The sequence below is a fragment of the Phocoena sinus genome, chromosome X (assembly GCF_008692025.1).
Source record: "Phocoena sinus isolate mPhoSin1 chromosome X, mPhoSin1.pri, whole genome shotgun sequence".
NCBI lineage: Eukaryota > Metazoa > Chordata > Mammalia > Artiodactyla > Phocoenidae > Phocoena > Phocoena sinus.
The window spans coordinates 83994653-84013651 of record NC_045784.1 but is presented as its reverse complement, the minus strand read 5'-3'; positions in this window follow the sequence as shown (position 1 = coordinate 84013651).

Sequence of the window (18999 nt, the reverse complement as noted above, 5' to 3'; positions counted from 1 at the left end):
TTGAGTTCCATTTTCTCTATAAATTAGTTATAGATATTTCATAAGTTAATATTTGTTTGTGATTCTTCCACATATTTAACAATATATTTGCCCCACATTCCCTCTTGCTTATTAAATTTTATTTTAGATGATTTTTTCTTCTGTGTAAATTACAACTTCTAAAACTTTCTTTAATTAGGGCCTGCTGGTTGTAACTTTTCTGAATTTATTTTTGGTCTGAGAAAGTTTTTATTTCATTCTTGTTCTTGAGAAATAATTGCATTGGACTGACTGTTATTCCCTCTACTCACAATGGAGATTATTAGTCCACTTTTTGTGGCTTCTATTATTTCTATTGCTATTAAGAATCCATTTATAAGTTTAATTGCTGTTATTTTTAGGTTATCCATATTTTCTCTCTATGTTTAAAGTTCTCATTCTCTTTCTCTCTCACACATCCTCTTTCTCTCCCATTCTATTGTTTCCCTATGAGGTAGTGTTCTGTCAATTTTTTTCTTTTTAATTATCCTGCTTATATATTTTCATGGTTTACATCTTTTTGTCACTCTGAGACAACAAAACATAATTCTAGATGATTTCTTCAGACTTTCTTCCAGATCACTAATTCTCTCTTCATCTGTGTTTAATACAGTGTTAAATATATGCACTGTTTAATATGCTGTTAAAATCCCCAAAGGATTTTGCGTTTCAATTGTTTTATTTTTTTATTTGTAGAAGTTTTACTCGTAGTTTTTCAACTATGATTAGGCATTGAATATCTCTTTTTATCACTCTTAAAATTGTCAAACTTCTGTTTTTTTGTATATATATATACATATGTAACATAGTCATTTATTTTTGTTTTTCAGTGCAGGTCAATACAGCCATTACAGCTTTGATTCTACATTCTATTTTATTTTTCTTACCAGTTCTAACTTTTGCTGTGATTTATAATTCTTGGACAGTTACTGACCATTTTATTTTAACTTTGTTAGACTTCTCTGAGAATTGGATTGAAATTATGCTCCCCTAAAGGAATTTATTTTTTCCTCTGTCAGTCACACATGGGTAGTGCCAAAACAGCACCCCATTAAGTTAAATTGTCTGTTTGTGGATTTTGGACAATACAAGTAGTTGAATTTGAACTTCAATCATCATGAGAATTTCTTTGTGAGTTTGAATTCTTTCAGGGGAGAATTTTTTCCCACTTACCTATTATCAAGTTTGAGGTAGGCAATTTCCTTTCTGTTCTATTTTATATAACAGGATTCTCTTTACCTTTTTTACTGAACATAAACTTTAGGGGCCCCATATTTATGTGGGAGTTTTTGTGCTATATCCAATCTTGGGCAGACCTTACACTTAATTTTATGTCACTTACCTCATATAACTACTGTGGCCTAAGCACAAATTATCTTCAGTATCAGCAAAACAAAAACAGGAAAAAAGAGAGAAAATTTAGCACAGGATTCCTGCCTTCACTTTAAGTTGACTTCTGTAACTTCCTTCTTTTTATGATAATTCTGCAATGTTTGTAATTTTTTTTAAAATTGCTTTTCCAATATATTAGTTGTTTTAATCAAGAGAGTTATTCAGAGTATCTAATCTTTCATAATGTAGTTAAAAATCTAGTTTTTGAGCATGGAATTATTACCATAAAAGTGGCAATTGAGAAATATTAGCTGGAATTCATATATGGAATAATTTAAAGAAAGGTCTTTCCCTAGTTATCTCAAATTAACTATTTTTTCCTCTCTTAAACCATCAAAACCACATTATTTGATCTGTTCTAAATAATTGTAATACAAAATACTATGTTCTAACTTCAGACAGATTACAGCCTTATTAATGGATTTCATTTAATTAATTTTATAAAAGATCTCATGAGATATTTAGTATTTGTTTCACTGTCCTTTTTTCTAATAAATAAATGCAATTTTGCCAATCTATTCCCCACAATCTACTTTCATGTAGTTGAAGGCAATGAAGACAAGACAAAATTTAAGAGCTCTCTGATGACTAAACAATAGCAAATGTAGTGCCTGATAGATAATCTAGAAAAGACTTTATAGGTATAATGCCAGGGTGAGAACCACCTTCTTTCTGCTTTAATGTTCTGAATTTATTTATATCTTATTTTTTCTATAATGGTAAAACAATAGTGGATGCTCACTAGTGTAGCTTTCTTTCTTGTGTACCAAGAAATTTTTTTTTATATTTTATTTGTTCTCCAAGGAGTCATCCAAGCTGGGAGTTCATAGATCTTCAAAAACTTTCCTGTGAAATTTATCCCATTTCAACTAGTCACTTTCTACCATATCCATTCCACTTTTCAAGTTTCTTCAATCATTATTTAACCATTCTTATTCTGGACACCCTTTGAGATGAATTATTACCAAGAGTCAATCAGAAGGCTTAGGCTGTAGAATTCTGCTGATTCCCTCAAAAGAGATCAAGGGAGGATATTTCAAACTGGGAGTAGGGGTGTTAAATCTGTAATAATACGGTTGCTATTCTTTATCTTGACCTTAGTAAATATATATTTTATCACTTGCTAGAATTAAGACATTAATGATATTCTTCCCAGAAATAAAGAGGAGTTAGAGATTTTAACATGCTTTACCTATTGCATGATAGATATGGAATCAAGAGATCTCAATATGTTGAAATCTGATATGCATATATAGTAGAAATAAATGTAATGTCTTACACTTAAATTAGCTGAAGAAAGCAAAAGAGAGATATGGCTTAAAACAACACCTGTGATTGCCAAAAAAAAAAGAATGTAATCTCATGTTGCATTCAAGTGTCGTGATGGGCAGACTCTTGTACCACTCTGCACTAGAATACTGTGTTCATTTGTAAGTACTATGCTTGAAAGGAGACATTAACACTTAGGTGAGATAAGATAAAAGTATTAGAAGTAACTGAAAAAACTGGGGATATTATCCTGGAGAAGCCTAGAAAGATGGTGTGCTAGATGTGGGGAACATAAATATTTCTTTCAAATATAAGAAGGACTTTCAGATAGAAAACTGCTATATCTGGGTCTAATGGGTAGAGGTGCAATTGCAGTGGAAAATGCACTAGAATAGAAGTAAAAGGAATTGGATTCTAGTGTCAGTGCTTATCATGTTCATATCACAGTGGTTCACTTTATGGATCTAAAATAAGGACATTTATCTTGATGGTTAAGATCCCTTTTAGCTTTGGCTTTTTCAATGTCAGAGAAACTGCTTATTATAAGAAAGACTTTTCTAACGTGATGTTTTCTGAAAAGGAAATGGCCACTCCAAGTAACAATGAGTTTACAGTTACTGGAGGTATTTAAAGGAGAAGAATTTTGAGGAAGAGATTCATGGCCTAGGTAGATAGTTGGACTAGATTACTTCTCAATTCTTTGTCTACTCTGAGAGTTTGTAATGGGCAAGAAAAGATGAAAATATATTTGGAAGATCTTTTCAATTTAAAGAATGGTGTCTCCACACATACTTATACATTTTTGTATTATCAGATTCTTTACAATCCTTACCATGGTTTCAAAAGTTCTCTTTTTCCAAGAAGGAGATTGTGATGGTTAATTTTATGTGTCAACTTGACTGGACCATAGGGTGCCCATATATTTGGTTAAGCATTATTCTGATTGTGTCTTTGAGGGTGTTTCTAGATGAGATTAACACTTGAATATGCAGACTGAGTGAAGCAGATAGCCTTCTTCAAGGTAAGTGGGCCTCATCCATCCATTGATGGCCTGAATGGAACAATATGGCAGGAGAAGGGAGAATTTGCTCTTTCTGCCTATTTTTGGGCTGGGACATGATCTTTTCCTGACTTTAAACTTGGATTTGAACTGAAACTGACACCATCGGCTCTCCTGCTTGTCAGGCCTTTGGACTTAGACTGGACCATTAGCTCTCCTGGATCTCCAGTCTCTAGTCTCCAGTTTACTAACTACAGGTCTTGGGACTTCTTAGCCCCCATAATTAAATGAGCCAATTCCTTATAATAAGTCCCTTTACATATGTGTATATATATATATGGAAAATCAAAATGGATTTGATATTCTAAGAGAGTTCTCTAAAAGTGAGTCAGGAGGCCATTGAGGAAGTGTGACTAATGCATGGCTCAGCTTGAATGGAATCTGAACTTTTGAACACTTACTCTCTTACTCAAGATACTTGTCAGACATTTACCCTAAACTAACTTGTGACAGCCTATCTACTTATCAGACCCTTACCTTAAAATAATTCATGATTCTTTAAGGACAAATATTTTCTGACTTGGGTCAGTCAATCACAATTCTCACTAGGCAACTTGACAACTTTGTGGCTTTTGTCTTTATAAGCCCCTGACTCTTTCTCTTCCTCAGAACACTCTTTTGGTTTTACCCAAATCTGTGTCCCCCAAATTGCAATTCTTAAACCCTCTAAATAAAGCCCTTTTGTTCTTTGCAACCTTGATACTGATTATTGTTCAACTATATATACTTGTTTTTTTTTTTTTTCTATTGGTTTTCTTCCTCTGGAGCACCCTAATACAGAGATTCTATAAATACCTTAGAACTATGGATGCTGTTATCAGGCAGTATGGGTAATTCTCTATACTGGTATAGTAGGATATAATAGCATCTATACTATTCAGTGACATTGTGTAGAAGGAATAGGAAACCTAGGTTTAAATCCTGGCTTTACTACTCATTTTCTTCATTATCTTTCCTATATTAATTTCTTTATATGTAAAAATAGAAATAACAATACTCACCTTAGCAGGATATATGTGGATTAAATTGCCTAGCATAAATTGTCTAGTGTATTATAGGGCTCAAAAAGAAGTGGTTGTATTTTGAGTACACTTACTTTAGACACAGTCCATAGTTTTTGTAAACTCTGGCTCTGGAGTCAAATAGAAACAGGCTTAAATCAGAGTTACGTTTCTTATTCTCTGTTTTATACTAGGCAATTTAATAAGCATTCTTAGTCTCAGTTTCCTAATCCATAAAGTGGGAATAATGATAAGTTGCTATGAAGAATAAGTTAGATAATGCACATAATGTTCTTAGTAATGTTAAATGTTCCAAAAACATTGGCTATTGTTATTTTAATAGGTACAACCCCTGCAGAACCTAAAAGCATGTCTAATTAACAATTTTTAGGTCTATGCTTTAAGTTTTGTATATAGCCATCACTAGATAATCTTTATCAAAGAAAAAAAAAACTATAGATAATGGAAAATAATGGGTGTTCTACAAACATGTATACTTGTCTTAAAATATGGCCAGACATGCATGTTTTCTGTCTTTTCCTGTGCATCTGCCTTCTGTCCCTGCTGCTAGCAGTGCAGCAGCCTGGGGGTAGGGCGGATTGAAAGGTGAATGTATGCAGTGAGGGGAATTAGGGCCAGAGCAAGAGAAGGGAGAAGAGTGAAGAGGACACAGATAGACAGGACGTAAAGAGCTTTAAGACCTCCTGACTTCATCAGTATATGTCATTTAAGAACATACACATAATTTCAGAGCAATCTTGTCCGGATTTTTAGAGTGAATCATTTCCATTCTTACCACTGTGTATTTCCCAGGATACAGACAAAGGATATGTGAGAAAGGCACAAGAAAGAATGTGAAATGTAATGTAGTTCATGAATTAACCTTTTCTATCTCCTAGCTTCTTGAAAGTGCCTTCACATGTAATTGGCTGAAGAAGCTGTGCAATGGAGGAAGGTCAGGGAGTGGCAAAATGAGTAGCAGAGAGAAATCTGCCAGCATTTGAGAAATGAAGCATAAATAAGAGAGTTCTGTCAATCAACGTTTCTGAAGTTTCTTTTTCCAGTTAACAGCCACCACCAAGCAACAAAATACTTCTGAGTTCAGTTAAGTAGATGAGCTGTAAATCCTGTCTCTTCTACACTTGAGGGCAGAAAGAACTGTAGTCAAACAACTGTAACTGCAGCTTGAATAAAAACATGGTCAAAGATAAGGTTCTGTAAAAAGGAAAATCATTTGCAGAAAACAAGAAAGCAAAAAAGAACAGAAAGAAATGGATAAATCTATTTAAAGAGAATATAATCAAAACTTAGCAGCAGCCTCTCATAGCTTTCTTTGTAAAAGAGATAGAGTATGTGAGGCAAGGAACTCGTTATCCTGCTCCTAGCCAGTAATTCATACAGAACAGAAACTGGGAATGAGAAGGTGCTGCCTAGAGAATTGTAAGCCAGAGACAAACCCATTAGTTAGCACCACTTACTGTTTACATAATGGGGAGCCATTTGAAAGACTCCCAGTATGTTTTAGAAGCCCTTTCACAGCCCACATGCTAAATGCACAACTGGCCACAGTGGATTTTCTTCCATTATTATATGCTTTGCATTTCAGACACTCAAATTGAGAATGCTGAACGACAGAGATCACTCCAGAGAGAAAGGAGCATCATCTTCAGGTAAAAAATTAAACAACAGCAACAGAAGGTAGATGAAACATTTTAAGCGTGGCAAATATTTCAATACAATTGAGACTAACTTGTTTTAGTTTAGTTTTTTTTTTTTTTCAGTGAGTAGAAAGATCACTTTGAACTCATTTTTCTTTGGGTAAATCGTCCAAAACCATGTATGTGGGACTTCCCTGACGGTCCAGTGGGTAAGACTCACACTCTTAATGTAAGGGGTCCGGGTTTGACCCGTGATTGGGGAACAAAGATCCCACATACTGCAACTGAGCCCACGCGCTCTACAGCCTGCCCCGCAACTAGAGAAGCCTGCGTGCCGCAATGAAGACCCAGCACAGCCAAAATAAATAAATAAATTTGGAAAAAAAACCTGTATGTATGTTTTCCTTCTCAATAATCTTTTTCCTTTTTCTAAATTTAGAAAAAACTACATCAATAAGGTAAACACATGTAAGGCTTATTGTGTTTAGGGAGCATCTACAATATGCCAATTATTGGGCTAGAAGATGTGTGTGTGTGTGTGTGTGTGTGTGTGTGTGTGTGTGTGTGTACACATATAGACACCTTTATTTATCTTCACAGTACACCTATGAGGTAAGTGCCACGTTTATCCTATTTTCACAGCTGAGGACGCTGAACCAAAGATAGCTTATTTAACATCTCTGAAATCACACAGTTAGGAAACAGGAGACTTTTAATTTGAACCTGGATCTGTCTAACTCCAAAACTCATGTTTTTAATTACAACTGCCTCTCCAGCCTGGCTGCTGCAGACATCAATGTTCGCACATTATTTGGTTTTTTTTTTTTTTTTTAACATCTTTATTGGGGTATAATTGCTTTACAATGGTGTGTTAGTTTCTGCTTTATAACAAAGTGAATCAGCTATACATATACATATGCTCCCATGTGTCTTCCCTCTTGCGACTCCCTCCCTCCCACTCTCCCCATCCCACACCTCCAGGCTGTCCCAAAGCCCCGAGCTAATATCCCTGTGCCTTGCGGCTGCTTCCCCCTAGCTATCTACCTTACTACGTTTGTTAGTGTGTATATGTCCATGACTCTCTCTCGCCCTGTCAAAACTCACCCTTCCCCCTCCCCATATCCTCAAGTCCGTTCTCCAGTAGGTCTGCGCCTCTATTCCTGTCTTATCCCTAGGTTCTTCATGACATTTTTTTCCCTTAAATTCCATATATATGTGTTAGCATACGGTATTTGTCTTTTTCTTTCTGACTTACTTCACTCTGTATGACAGACTCTAGGTCTATCCATCTCATTACAAATAACTCAATTTCATTTCTTTTTAAGGCTGAGTAATATTCCATTGTGTATATGTGCCACATCTTCTTTATCCATTCGTCCGATGATGGGCGCTTAGGTTCTTTCCATCTCCGGGCTATTGTAAATAGAGCTACAATGAACATTTTAGTACATGACGCTTTTTGAATTTTGGTTTTCTCAGGGTATATGCCCAGTAGTGGGATTGCTGGGTCATATGGTAATTCTATTTGTAGTTTTTTAAGGAACCTCCATACTGTTCTCCATAGTGGCTGAACCAATTCACATTCCCACCAGCAGTGCAAGAGTGTCCCCTTTTCTCCACACCCTCTCCAGCATTTATTGTTTCTAGATTTTTTGATGATGGCCATTCTGACTGGTGTGAGATGATATCTCATTGTAGTTTTGATTTGCATTTCTCTAATGATTAATGATGTTGAGCATTCTTTCATGTGTTTGTTGGCATTCTATATATCTTCTTTGCAGAAATGTCTGTTTAGGTCTTCTGCCCAGTTTTGGATGGGGTTGTTTGTTATTTTGTTATTGAGCTCCATGAGCTGCTTGTAAATTTTGGAGATTAATCCTTTGTCAGTTGCTTCATTTGCAAATGTTTTCTCCCATTCTGAGGGTTGTCTTTTGGTCTTGATTATGGTTTCCTTTGCTGTGCAAAAGCTTTGAAGTTTCATTAGGTCCCATTTGTTTATTTTTGTTTTTATTTCCAATACTCTAGGAGGTGGGTCAGAAAGGATCTTGCTGTGATTTATGTCATAGAGTGTTCTTCCTATGTTTTCCTCTAAGAATTTGATAGTTTCTGGCCTTACATTTAGGTCTTTAATCCATTTTGAGCTTATTTTTGTGTATGGTGTTAGGGAGTGATCTAATCTCATACTTTTACATGTACCTGTCCAGTTTTCCCAGCACCATTTATTGAAGAGGCTGTCCTTTCTCCACTGTACATTCCTGCCTCCTTTATCAAAGATAAGGTGTCCATATGTGCGTGGGTTTATCTCTGGGATTTCTATCCTGTTCCACTGATCTATCTTTCTGTTTTTGTGCCAGTACCATACTGTCTTGATTACTGTTGCTTTGTAGTATAGTCTGAAGTCAGGGAGCCTGATTCCTCCAGCTCCTTTTTTCGTTCTCAAGATTGCTTTGGCTATTCGGGGTCTTTTGTGTTTCCATACACATTGTGAAATTTTTTGTTCTAGTTCTGTGAAAAATGCCAGTGGTAGTTTGATAGGGATTGCATTGAATCTGTAGATTGCTTTGGGTAGTAGAGTCATTTTCACAATGTTGATTCTTCCCATCCAAGAACATGGTATATCTCTCCATCTATTTGTATCATCTTTAATTTCTTTCATCAGTGTCTTATAATTTTCTGCATACAGGTCTTTCGTATCCTTAGGTAGGTTTATTCCTAGATATTTTATTCTTTTTGTTGCAATGGTAAATGGGAGTGTTTCCTTGATTTCACTTTCAGATTTTTCATCATTAGTATATAGGAATGCCAGAGATTTCTGTGCATTAATTTTGTATCCTGCTACTTTACCAAATTCATTGATTAGCTCTAGTAGTTTTCTGATAGCATCTTTAGGATTCTCTATGTATAGTATCATGTCATCTGCAAACAGTGACAGCTTTACTTCTTCTTTTCCGATTTGGATTCCTTTTATTTCCTTTTCTTCTCTGATTGCTGTGGCTAAAACTTCCAAAACTATGTTGAATAAGAGTGGTGAGAGTGGGCAACCTTGTCTTGTTCCTGATCTTAGTGGAAATGCTTTCAGTTTTTCACCATTGAGGATGATGTTTGCTGTGGGCTTGTCATATATGGCCTTTATTATGTTGAGGAAAGTTCCCTCTATGCCTACTTTCTGGAGGGTTTTTATCATAAATGGGTGTTGAACTTTGTCGAAAGCTTTCTCTGCATCTATTGAGATGATCATATGGTTTTTCTCCTTCAATTTGTTAATATGGTTTATCACATTGATAGATTTGCATATATTGAAGAATCCTTGCATTCCTGGAATAAACCCCACTTGATCATGCTGTATGATCCTTTTAATGTGCTGTTGGATTCTGTTTGCTAGAATTTTGTTGAGGATTTTTGCATCTATGTTCATCAGTGATATTGGCCTGTAGTTTTCTTTCTTTGTGACATCCTTGTCTGGTTTTGGTATCAAGGTGATGGTGGCCTCGTAGAAGGAATTTGGGAGTGTTCCTCCCTCTGCTATATTTTGGAAGAGTTTGAGAAGGATAGGTGTTAGCTCTTCTCTAAACGTTTGATAGAATTCACCTGTGAAGCCATCTGGTCCTGGGCTTTTGTTTGCTGGGAGATTTTTAATCACAGTTTCAATTTCAGTGCTTGTGATTGGTCTGTTCATATTTTCTATTTCTTCCTGATTCAGTTTTGGCAGGTTGTGCATTTCTAAGAATTTGTCCATTTCTTCCAGATTGTCCATTTTATTGGCATAGAGTTGCTTGTAGTAATCTCTCATGATTTTTTTTATTTCTGCAGTGTCAGTTGTTATTTCTCCTTTCTCATTTCTAATTCTATTGATTTGAGTCTTCTCCCTTTTTTCTTGATGAGTCTGGCTAGTGGTTTATCTATTTTGTTTATCTTCTCAAAGAACCAGCTTTTAGTTTTATTGATCTTTGCTATCGTTTCCTTCATTTCTTTTTCATTTATTTCTGATCTGATTTTTATGATTTCTTTCCTTCTGCTAGCTTTGGGGTTTTTTTGTTCTTCTTTCTCTAATTGCTTGAGGTGCAAGGTTAGGTTGTTTATTCGAGATGTTTCCTGCTTCTTAAGGTGGGCTTGTATTGCTATAAACTTCCCCCTTAGAACTGCTTTTGCTGCATCTCATAGGTTTTGGGTCGTTGTGTCTCCATTGTCATTTGTTCCTAGGTATTTTTTTATTTCCTCTTTGATTTCTTCAGTGATCACTTCATTATTAAGTAGTGTATTGTTTAGCCTCCATGTGTTTGTATATTTTACAGATCTTTTCCTGTAATTGATATCTAGTCGCATGGCGTTGTGGTCAGAAAAGATACTTGATACAATTTCAATTTTCTTAAATTTACCAAGGCTTGATTTGTGACCCAAGATATGATCTATCCTGGAGAATGTTCCATGAGCACTTGAGAAAAATGTGTATTCTGTTGTTTTTGGATGGAGTGTCCTATAAATATCAATTAAGTCCATCTTGTTTAATGTATCATTTAAAGCTTGTGTTTCCTTATTTATTTTCATTTTGGATGATCTGTCCATGGGTGAAAGTGGGGTGTTAAATTCCCCTACTATGAATGTGTTACTGTCAATTTCCCCTTTTATGGCTGTTAGTATTTGTCTTATGTATTGAGGTGCTCCTATGTTGGGTGCATAAATATTTACAATTGTTATGTCTTCTTCTTCGATCGATCCCTTGATCATTATGTAGTGTCCTTCTTTATCCCTTTTAATAGTTCTTATTTTAAAGTCTATTTTGTCTGATATGAGAATTGCTACTCCAGCTTTCTTTTGGTTTCCATTTGCATGGAATATCTTTTTCCATCCCCTTACTTTCAGTCTGTATGTGTCTCTAGGTCTGAGGTGGGTCTCTTGTAGACAGCATATATAAGGGTCTTGTTTTTGTATCCATTCAGCCAATCTGTGTCTTTTTGTGGGAGCATTTAGTCCATTTACATTTAAGGTAATTATCGATATGTATGTTCCTATTCCCATTTTCTATATTGTTTTGGGTTCATTATTATAGGTCGTATCCTTCTTTTGCATTTCTTTTCTAGAGAAGTTCCTTTAGCATTTGTTGTAAAGCTGGTTTGGTGGTGCTGAACTCTCTCAGCTTTTGCTTGTCTGTAAAGGTTTTAATTTCTCCATCAAATCTGAATGAGATCCTTGCTGGGTAGAGTAGTCTTGGTTGCAGGTTTTTCTCCTTCATCACTTTCAGTATGTCCTGCCACTCCCTTCTGGCTTGTAGGGTTTCTGCTGAGAGATCAGCTGTTAACCTTATGGGGATTCCCTTGTGTGTTATTTGTTGTTTTTCCCTTGCTGCTTTTAATATGCTTTCTTTGTATTTAATTTTTGATAGTTTGATTAATATGTGTCTTGGCGTATTTCTCCTTGTATTTATCCTGTATAGGACTCTCTGTGCTTCCTGGACTTGATTAACTATTTCCTTTCCCATATTAGGGAAGTTTTCAACTATAATCTCTTCAAATATTTTCTCAGTCCCTTTCTTTTTTTCTTCTTCTTCTGGAACCCCTATAATTCGAATGTTGGTGCGTTTAATGTTGTCCCAGAGGTCTCTGAGACTGTCCTCATTTCTTTTCATTCTTTTTTCTTTATTCTTCTCCGTAGTATTTATTTCCACTACTTTATCTTCCAGGTCACTTATCCGTTCTTCTGCCTCAGTTATTCTGCTATTGATCCTATCTAGAGTACTTTTAATTTCATTTATTGCGTTGTTCATCATTGCTTGTTTCATCTTTAGTTCTTGTAGGTCCTTGTTAACTGTTTCTTGCATTTTGTCCATTCTACTTCCAATATTTCGGATCATCCTTACTATCATTATTCTGAATTCTTTTTCAGGTAGATTGCCTATTTCCTCTTCATTTGTTAGGTCTGGTGGGTTTTTATCTTGCTCCTTCATGTGCTGTGTGTTTTTCTGTCTTCTCATTTTGCTTATCTTACTGTGTTTGGGGTCTCCTTTTTGCAGGCTGCACATTCGTAGTTCCCGTTGTTTTTGATGTCTGTCTCCAGTGGCTAAGGTTGTTTCAGTGGGTTGTGTAGGCTTCCTGGTGGAGGGGACTAGTGCCTGTGTTGTGCTGGTTGAGGCTGGATCTTGTCTCTCTAGTGGGCAGGTTCATGTCTGGTGGTGTGTTTTGGGGTGTCTGTGGCCTTGTTATGATTTTAGGCAGCCTCTCTTCTAATGGGTGGGGTTGTGTTCCTGTTTTGCTAGTTGTTTGGCATAGGTTGTCCAGCACTGAGGCTTGCTGGTCGTTGAGTGAAGCTGGGTGCTGTTGTTAAGATGGAGGTCTCTGGGAGATTTCCACCGTTTAATATTATGTGGATCTGGGAGGTCTCTTGTTGACCAGTGTTCTGAAGTTGGCTCTCCTACCTCAGAGGCAGAGCCCTGCCTCCTGGGCTGGAGCACCAAGAGCTTTTCATCCACACGGCTCAGAATAAAAGGGAGAAAAAGTAGAGAGAATTATTAGAAGTATGAGGAAAGAAAGAAGGAAAGGAGGAAAGGAAGGAAGGAAGAAAGAAGCAAAGAAGGAAAGAAAGGAGGGAGGGAGGGAGGGAGGAAGGAAGGAAGGAAGGAGGGAATGAAGGAGAAAATGTAGAGAGAATTAGTAGAAGTATGAGGAAAGAAAGAAGGAAAGGAGGAAAGAAAGGAAGGAAGAAAGAAGCAAAGAAGGAAAGAAAGGAGGGAGGGAGGGAGGGAGGAAGGAAGGAGGGAAAGAAGGAGAAAATGTAGAGAGAATTAGTAGAAGTATGAGGAAAGAAAGAAGGAAAGGAGGAAAGGAAGGAAGGAAGAAAGAAGCAAAGAAGGAAAGAAAGGAGGGAGGGAGGGAGGGAGGAAGGAAGGAAGGGAGGAGGGAAAGAAGGAAAAAAGACAGAAAGAAAGAAGATACAGTAAAAATAAAATAAAGTATAATATAGTTATTGTACTAAAAAATATTTAGAAAAGAAAAAAAAGGACGGGTAGAACCCTAGGACAAATGTTGGAAGCAAAGGTATACAGAGAAAATCTTACACAGAAGCATACACATACACGTTCACAAAGAGAGGCAAAGGGGGAAAAATCATAAATCCTGCTCCCAGAGACCACCTCCTCAACCTGGGGTGATTCGCTGTCTAAAGGAGGGAAGGAAGGAAGGAAAGAAAGAAAGAAAGAGCGAAGGTAAAGTACAATAAAGTTATTACAATTAAAATTAATTATTAAGAAAAAAAAATTTTTTTTTTTTAAAAACCATGGACGGATAGAGCCCTAGGACAAATGTTGGAAGCAAAGCTATACAGAGAAAATCTTACACAGCAGCATACACATACACGTTCACAAAGAGAGGCAAAGGGGGAAAAATCATAAATCCTGCTCCCAGAGACCACCCCCTCAACCTGGGGTGATTCATTGTCTATAGGAGGGAAGGAAGGAAGGAAAGAAAGAAAGAACGAAGGTAAAGTACAATAAAGTTATTACAATTAAAATTAATTATTAAGAAAAAAAAATTTTTTTTTTTTTAAAAAAACCATGGACGGATAGAGCCCTAGGACAAATGGTGGAAGCAAGAGTATACAGCCAAGATCTCACACAGAAGCATACACGCACACATTCACAAAAAGAGGAAAAGGGAAAAAAATCACAGATCTCGCTCCTAAATTCCACCTCTTCAATTTGGGATCACTCCCTGTCTATTCAGGTATTCCACAATGCAGGGCACATCAAGTTGATTGTGGAGCATCAATCCGCCGCCTCCGCGGCTGCCGGGAGAGACCTCCCCCTCTCCTCCTTGCTCTCACAGCTCACAGGAGCTCAGCTTTGTACCCGGCCCTGCCCCTAAGCGCAGGTCGCTGGAGGGTGTCTGTTTTTTGCTCAGACAGGACGGGGTTAAAGGAGCTGCTGATTCGGGAGCTCCGGCTCACTCAGGCCGGGGGTTGGGGGATGGGGGAAGGAGGGGCACTGCGTGCGGGGCGGGCCTGTGGCGGCAGAGGCGGCGTGACGCTGCGGCAGAGGCCGGCGTGATGCTGCACCAGCCTGAGACCCGCCGTGCGTACTCCCGGGGAAGTTGTCCCTGGATCCCGGGAACCTGGCAGTGGCGGCCTGCACAGGCTCCGCGGAAGAGGGGCGCGGAGAGTGACCTGTCCTCGCACACAGCCCCTCTGGTGGCGGCAGCAGCAGCCCCTGTGTCTCCCGCCCGTCTCTGGGGTCCGCGGTTTCAGCCGCGGCTCGCGCCCGTCTCTGGGGTTCGCGCTTCCCGCCGCGGCTCGCGCCCGTCTCTGGAGTTCCTTTAAGCAGCGCTCTTAAACCCCTCTCCTCGCGCACCAGGAAACAAAGAGGGAGGAAAAAGTCTCTTGCCTCTTCGGCAGGTGCAGGCTTTTCCCCGAACTCCCTCCCGGCTAGTCGTGGCGCACCAACCTCTTCAGGCTATGCTCAAGCCGCCAACCCCAGTCCTCTCCCTGCAGTCCGTCCAAAACCGAAACCCGAGCCTCAGCTCGCAGCCCCGCTGGCCCCGGCGGGTGAGCAGACAAGCCTCTCGGGTTGGTGAGTGCCGGTCGGCACCGATCGTCTGTGCAGGAATCTCCCCGCTTTGCCCTCCACACCCGTCGCTGTGCACCACTCCGCGGTCCCAAAGCTCCCCCCTCCGCCTCCCGCAGTCTCCGCCCGCGGAGGGGCTTCCTAGTGTGTGGAAACTTTTCCTCCTTCACAGCTCCCTCCCACTGGTGCAGGTGCCGTCCTTATTCTTTTGTCTCTGTTTTTTCTTTCTTCTTTTGCCCTACCCAGGTACGTGGGGAGTTTCTTGCCTTTTGGGAGGTCTGAGGTCTTCTGCCAGCCTTCAGTAGGTGTTCTGTAGGAGTTGTTCCACGTGTAGATGTATTTCTGGTGTATCCGTGAGGAGGAAAGCGATCTCCACGTCTTACTCTTCCGCCATCTTCCCCCATCTCTCAATGTTCGCACATTAGTGACCATTAACAACAGCTTGTCAGCACGTGTGTGGTTAAAAGATTTCATATTTCCACAGCACTCTCGCTGACAGAAATGTCTGCCTTCCTCCTCTCTCCTCCTTTCTGCCAGCTCATCTGTGTACTCATATACTCCTTTCAGTAATCCAGTCTAAAGTTATCTCAGTGGAGCGTTCCACTGGGAACCAGGAAGGATTTCATGCACTCTCACAAGCTTTTTCTTAGATCAACTGCCACAAATCCAGCTCTCTCAATTATTACCATGGAAGCACAGGGATAAAGAAGATGACTATATACAGGTACTTCTACTACGTAGGAACTGAGTAGCCTAGAAGGATGAATTCATTTCTTTAATGATTTAATTTGTTCCCACAGAAGAGCTTATATATGGAGAATGAGCACTTGATTATATCCCAGCTCTTGCCATACATCTGCATGTGTCATTCTTATCTTATCTAAAAGACCGTGAGCTCTTTGAGAGCAGGAAAGGTGCCTTAAAATTTTTTTTTTATATCTTCCTTCCCCTAACCCATGGCATAGTGTTGCACAAGGACTTGACTTGGTTGATTGAGAAAGAGAATGATAGAAATACTTTTCCAGTTGGCTTTTGCTGATGAAATCACTCCAAAATTTAGTGACTTCTGTCAACAACTTTAATTTAGTTCATGACTCTGGATGTTGGGAATTTGTGCTGGGCTTATCTGGGCAATTCTTCTCATTTCTGCTGGACTCAATCATGCGTATGCAATCAGCTGCTAGTCAAGCAGGCAGTTCTGCTTTGGGGGCTTGGTTGGCTGTTGGCTCTGGCAATGGGGGTAACTTAGGCATGTGTTTCTGATTATCCAGTAGACAGGTCTGGCACAATTCTGTAAGTGAAAGTGAAAGTGTACATGACTTCTTGAGGTCTAGGATCAAAACTGCCTCAATGCTATTGCTGTCATATTCTATTCACCCAAGAGCCAGAGGTATCTAATATCCATATATTGATGGAGAAAGCTGAGAAATTGTAATTTATCAGAAATTGTTCAAAATTATTGAGCAACTGTTTTGTGCAAAGTACTTTTAAAGTTATATTCATATTAACGCTGCTTGGAAAACTCAAATAGCTTGCTCAAAGTCACACAAATTAGTGACTCAGATCTGTTTGAATCTAAATACAGTGTATTTCCTACTACTCAACACTTTCTCTCAATTAAAGACTTAGAGTAAGATGATGTACCTCAGTCAACTTGCTCAACAGATCATTTTAAGCAGCACTTCTTTGACTATCATAGCTTAAAACTTAAATAATTTTTCTTCACAACTTTAAATGCATTTTACATAATTTTTCATAGCTTGGCCATTGGAGTTAGATAGACCTAGTCCAAACCTTGTCTCCCCACTTACTAGTTCTGGACAAATAACATCTTTTAAAAAAATATATTTATTTATTTTTGCCTGTGTTGGGTCTTAGTTACAGCACATGGGATCTTTGTTGCGGCATGTGGGATCCCCCGCTCTGGCATGTGTGCTCTTTGTTGTGGTGTGCGGGCTTCTCTCTAGTTGTAGCATGCTGGCTCAGTAGTTGCAGTGCATGGGCTTAGTTGCCCCATGGCATGTGGGATCTTAGTTCCCAGACCGGGGATCGAACCCACATCCTCTGCATTGGAAGGCAGATTCTTAACCACTAGACCACAAGGGAAGTCCCTGGGCAAATAATATCTTTGAGACTCATCATCCTTAACTATAAAATGGGGACAGTAATGACACCTATTTTACAAAGCTGTTTTGAAAATTAAACTAATGCTTATAGAGTGCTTGGTACAGCATGTGACACAGGGCACTCAATAAATAAGTGTACATGTATATATTATATATATATGTGTGTGTGTGTTTCTGTGTGTGTGTACATATATATATATATATATACTTAAGCAACATCTTCCAAGTACTATACTAATGACTATTTTTTTTTATTACATCAGAGAATATCCTACCTATAGAATGGTAGAAAATATTAATGATGGGAGAAAAAAGATGTATAAATAAAAGGCATATGTTTTGCCTTCCTTCACTGTAGACTCAGCATTATCAGGGTATTTAAACTCCCCGTGTTAGAGATGGATCGTGAAAAAGAATGTCAAAGGAAATGGAGGTTTTATTTAAATAACTGTATTTTCTACAGTGGGTCCAGAGAAATGCCTTGGGGCTAAAACTTTGACATTTGGAGAAAGCTGCCTTGTTGAGTAAATGTGTATGTCATTACCTTGAAAGGAGGGCTCTATCTTTGGCGTACCCTCTAACTTTAGAATTGTTTCTATTGGAAGGGCAGATATACAAAGAAATTCTCTTGACTACTGCCTCATTTATGAGATGAATTATTTTTGGACTACTGAAATTGTAGGCTATGTAAATGATTCTTGTGTCCAAATTTAAAGGGGAAGTAAATACTTTGAAGTAAATATTTGAAATAAAATTGAAAGGCTTCAAGGTCTAAAAAAAAGTTATCAAAAACATCATATTCCTTTTAGAGAAGACATTTCTCAATGTGTGAATGTGTTAGTCTTGTTTCCATGTAATATCTCAGCAAGAAGCATCCCAGGTTGCCAATGTTAACTTTGCGTCTTGGTGCTATAATTTGTAAGTTAATTTTTCTCTCCTTTTAAGGTGATAAACATTATTATAAAAATCTTGATATTATTATAACATATTAAGAGTTCCAGCTCTAATATTTGCTGTAATTATCCCTAATAACTGGAATATTCATTTAAAATTTCAGATTATAGTTAATAAAGAGTGTTCAAATAGCATCAGATTTTTTCTCATTTAGAGCCTAGTTATGGCACAAGAAATGAAGAAGCAAATTTCAAATATGAAAGCACATAATTCTGAGCATCTTTTAGTTATGACAAACATCCTACTACTTCACAAAGAACAGCAGCAAAATAAAATTGGAGAAAATTATTTCCTGGAATGTGTAAGTTCTTTTTGAAGCCCTTCCATATCCACCATCTCATTTTACACTCCCTTGTGTAGATATTGATACTTTTTATGTATATTTATTCATATTAATCTGAAAGTAAACATGGAATTTCTGGGTCAAGGCAAATTATTTTTACTTATAGCACTAGCTGGATTTGTTCTCTTTCAGCTCAAATATTTTCATCCCAGTGAAATATGACAAGGGGCAGATGTCACCCATCACATGACAGAAGAGAACACTGAAAATAAGAATTCGGGATCTTATACACACATTTTCCCTCTTCTCTCTTGAGAAAGGGACAGAAACTTAATCTTCCTAATGTAAACATTCCTCCTTAGGAAGGGAAGAGGAGGACCCTAGGTTTTTAAACTTTGAGACATAAATAAATATCTACCAGTGGGGAAGATTAGACAAATGTTGTACCAAAGATGATTTTCATTGGCATGGAGGTTTATAGGTAAAATGATGAAGTGAGCAAAGTTTGTTAGTTAGGAGCACGTTTCCATATCTTCCAAACATTCTCCCATACCTAATGTTGACAACCCCTGGAGTGTCTCCATGGCTCTGGGTCTCATCCTCCTTTGAAATGTAAGCACATATCTCTGGGAAGATGAATGTTTTACTACTTATTCAGTCATACTTTAAGTTACATGGTGTGTCCTTTAA